Below are 4,578 nucleotides of genomic sequence, written 5' to 3' on the forward strand. Positions count from 1 at the left end.
TATTATTGCTGTAATAATAATAATAATAATAATAATAGTATTATACATATAATCCTCTTATCAAAGATTATACACTGTTTTACTGATATTTTTCCAATCTGTGGATTTTGTTTTCGTTTGTTTTTTTTTTTTTTTTTTTTTACATAATTGTTAACTTAGCTTTATCATTAAGGTGTATACTGTCCTCATTTGAGATGTCGGTGAATATCATACAAAGATAAAAGCATACCTCAGGTTCCACCGAGATTTGAACTCGGATCGCTGGATTCAGAGTCCAGAGTGCTAACCATTACACCATGGAACCGTGTGAGCGTTTTCAGCCAAATTTTGAGAATTTGGCCAATGTTTTGAGTTTTAGAAGCGTAAATTTATCTGTTATTGTCGAGCATTCGGGGTTGTAACCTAAATTACATTGGTAAATGTAAATAGGAGCTGGATTAATTTTCTAACAGCGCCGCAAGTTAGTTTAAAAAACGTCTTGCGTCACTTCCTCTCGGAAAACGCTCGAACACTACAGAAGGTTGAATAATAAGACACGAAAAGGGTAGTTTTATTTCCATTTATTGAAATACTACCAGTGAATACTATCACGAGTACCTCGGTGCTAATTTCAACAAAGAAACTGAAACAAAAAAACAGTTGCGAAAATTGTACGTTTGGGCCGATAATTTCATCAACGTGGGCCTACATTTTATCTTTCCCTTTTATTTCGCATTTTTAAATTGTTTGATGCTATAATTAGGTGAGTTTGTTTCACTTTTAGTTTGTTTATTTGATTTAATCCTTTGTGAAGGAACCATTTTTTAATCCAACAGGCCATGTAAACTTTTTTTGTCTCAGCTGTTGTTCCATCTTCTACCACCAGGTGTCACTGTCACACAACAGTTGACCTGGGAGGAGACAGTCTGTTTCCTGAAGTCCTAAACAGAACAGAGAGCAGGTTGATATGGCCTAAAAGGCATAAAATGGGAAAATGCTGTAAACCAAAAATAAATCTTTTCAAGTGATTTTGATCATTTATTTACTTTCTTTGAATTTTTTTTCAACAGTTACCCTTAAATAAAAGCGGCATTCAGGTCTGTAGGTATTCCTTTTATGTCCATAACTATTTGTTTTGAAACGTTTTTTTATGAAGCCATAATTCATGAGAGTTTTGAAAAAGCTATTTGAAAGACTGCACAAATCCTAACTCTAATTTAAAGGGAGAAAATACAATTCAGATGCACAGTGGAAGACGCATTCTCTCACACTCATTACTTTACTGACATCCATTATCTTACATTGAAAATGTTTGTAATATTGATTTTGTTTTCAAAGAATAAAATTATAATAATTTGGTTTTTCTGACTCTGCAGTGAATTAATGTAAGCATTGATCCTTTTTAAGAGAATTGCTCAAAACTGGCACAGTAACGTGTCTGTCAGAGCTGGCATCCTGCAGATTGAGAAATCACTCAGACTTCCTGTATGTTTTTATAGAAACACAGAGAGCAGAGTAAAGTGGCTGATATTAGATTCATGTGAAACTGAAGCTGAGGATCCATTGACATGTTCACAGGAAGAAAACAGCAGAGTGAGAATCCTGCAGACTGAAATGAGATCGATCTGCTGATGGAAACATGAGACTTTGTTTTGGCGGGGGGGGGGGGCATTAACAGGCGAGGATTCTGACGCTCAGGCATCAGCTCTGAGGCTCGATACAAAATGTCAGTGATGCAAGCCCACCAAAGACATGGCTCGGCCCATGAAAGGCCCTACCAATATTTTCTTAGCAGGAAGTAAATTATTGACAACCAGCACATGTGTATTAGATCATCAGTGTCGGTGCTAGTCATAGGTGGACTCCAGGCGTTGATCCCTCATTTCCACTTATGATGTCTGTTTATCCATTTATATACAGATGATGCTTTCAAGTGTTCAGAAGACCAGAAACCTGATTAAACACCACCTGTAGCCATAGAGGATGGCTGATTCTGATGGCCCTTTATTCAACATTTGCTTGTTTCGAATGTGATTGGAGAATTCCTGAATCAAAAACAGGACTGATATGAGCGTGGCATCATTTCAGAGATATTTCATTAGAAAGATGTGTGAACAGCCAAAGGAGCAAAAACTAGGCTAACTCATCTCTTTAGCCAATCAAATTTTTGTATTAAGTAACCTGATTTTTTTTTTATTATAGGCCTATCTTCCAACTTTTCATTTGATCTTAATCTGTTTCAAACAGCCACAATGATCTGACAGCATTTGGTATGGACTGATAAATCCTGCTGTATTTCAAAAAAAGATGACGTAGGAGTGCAGATGGTTGACGGTCAGGGTTCGAATCCGGCCTGTGGCCCTTTACCACATGTCTTTCCCCACTCTCTTCCCTGTTTCCGAGTCTATCCACTGTCCTTCATCTATCAAATAAAGGCCCAAAAATACATCTTAAAAAAAACAAAAAAACAGATGATATAGGCTAGATGTCAGCTCTAAAGCGTTTTTCTTTTGCAGTCAAACTGCTTCAATTTTGTCCAAATCATGTCATTATTGATATTCAGATATGAATAAGGAAAAACATTCTGAGGAACATACCTCTGGATCCTCCAAAATGTGGGCTAAGTCCTGAGTATGTAACACTTCTGGCTGCTGGTAGCCCTTTGGCTAATGAGTCATTTTTCCCTGGCTCTGATTGGCTGAAGGACCTGGATGAAAAAGTTTATGAGCTTTATGGTAAAATGAGTGAGCCTGGTCCCTCCTGTCCTCCTCTTTTCTTTTTTGGCATTGTGAATGTTTTGAATGTCTTGGTATGGTGATGTACAGTGGGTCATTCAATTATATTCACTTTATAAAAAGAAGCATTAGTAAGGGTTTACAACAGGCAACTTTTTACTGAAGCAACAAGGAAAACTACTTTGCATTTCTGCTCCTCTAATAAATGATGAATATTGAGGTGAATGAACTGGACTTCCATGGGCCCCCCATATAGCCCTGGAAAGTTGCCCCTGTTCCCCCTGTGGGTGGCCTTAGAAATAGATTTAATGTGGTTCTGTGTATCTTGAGTGTTGAGGTATTTGGGCTCTTCTCAGCTCATGAGGTCCTGATAGGGACATTGAGGTTTGGCAATCCTCTTATTCAGTAAACCAAAATATTCAGTGCCACAAATGACGAGCTTGTTTAAATTGTTATTTTTTTCATACTTTTCCATGACTGTTAAGTAAATTTATAAAAATGCAGTGCTCATGATGCTTTTGGGAATTTAAGAATGATTTAAAATGTCGTCATGAGTCTAGTTGTGAACATGTAGTTAAAGAATGAAGAATTAAGTTAAGCTGAACTTGTTAGCAGTTTTCTTAGACTGTTAAGCAAAATGACAGGAGCAGTAGTGGTCTGTGAGTTTAAGTACAATATTTAGAGATCCCCTGTTATAAATCCTGCCTCTTCTGTTTCCAGATGGGACATGGATCAGATCAAGACTGCCCACAAGAGGGAATGAAGGGGAGCGTAAATTTAAGCTGTGATAATCATAGTTTGATTTTTAGTCTGAATAATAACCCCTCTTTTTTTAAAAAAGGAGCTTAATTGTTTCTGTGGTACAGTACTGCCTAATTCAAATGTAAACCCCTTTTCCTAAACCGAAATTCCCTTTATTTTAAATATTAACAATGTACGTGGGAAAACTGACTGAAATATGCAGAAAGTAATGTCAGACTCCATAGTTAAGCATAGTTCCATAGTTAAGAAAAAAAGCAAAAATGGGTTAAAAGATGCAAGAATGGGTCAAAAAAGGTAAAAAAAAAATGGATGGAAAAATGGTGGAAAGTGGCAAAAAAAAGGTTAAAATGTGAAAAAATGAGTCTAGATAGACAACAAGAGGCAACAAATGAGAGGAAAATGGTGGGAAGTTGTCAAAAGTGGTTGAAATAGGATTAAAGTGGAAAAAATGAGTAAATAAAGGCAGAAAGGGGAAAAATGGGAGGAAAATGGTTTAAAAAGTGTCCACAATGGGATTAAAGTGGAAAAAAACAGACAAGAAAGGCAAAAATGAGAGAAAAATGGTAGAAAGGGGTTAAAGTAGGATATAAGTGGAAAAATGGGCAAAAATGGTGGAGAGTGCTTTATAAAAGTGGTTAGAATGGGATAAAAGTGGAAAAAATGAGTCAAGAAAGACAAGAAAAGAGGGGAAAATGAGAGGGGAATGGTCTCTGCTTGGGTCATATATTAGTTCCGTCAGCATTAACATGTAGATGTCGATGTGTTTCAGGTCTGGAATTAATATACTGAATTTAGTCAGAATCGCCTGAATCACATGCTATTTTGTCCTTTCAGGAGCACCATAGTGAAGCAGCTTGTTACTACTCACCTTGATGGTGTTCTGCTTCCAGACTGACAAGTAATAAGGATACCACTATGAATGTTTCATTCTGGTTTTTAGAAAGTGAAAGAAATGGGCCTAAAAGAACTGTTTTGACATGTGAAATAACAATAACTGTCTGTTGATTGATGTGCTTGTATTCTGGACCAGTCTCCCTCTGAATGTACTGATCAGTAAATGATACCTTCTCCAGGTGAATGCAGCAGGTCCAGCAGACAGCCG

The 4,578-nt window shown here is 36.9% G+C and overlaps 1 non-coding gene across 1 annotated transcript; it reads right to left on the reverse strand.

Moving 5' to 3' along the window:
- Positions 1-232: 232 nt before the first annotated feature.
- Positions 233-304, reverse strand: trnaq-cug. The gene has a single exon. It is a non-coding gene; the product is annotated as a tRNA-Gln (tRNA).
- Between the last annotated feature and the right edge of the window lie 4,274 nt (positions 305-4,578).

This window comes from Cheilinus undulatus, linkage group 1, assembly GCF_018320785.1.
Source record: "Cheilinus undulatus linkage group 1, ASM1832078v1, whole genome shotgun sequence".
Classification (NCBI taxonomy): Eukaryota; Metazoa; Chordata; class Actinopteri; order Labriformes; family Labridae; genus Cheilinus; species Cheilinus undulatus.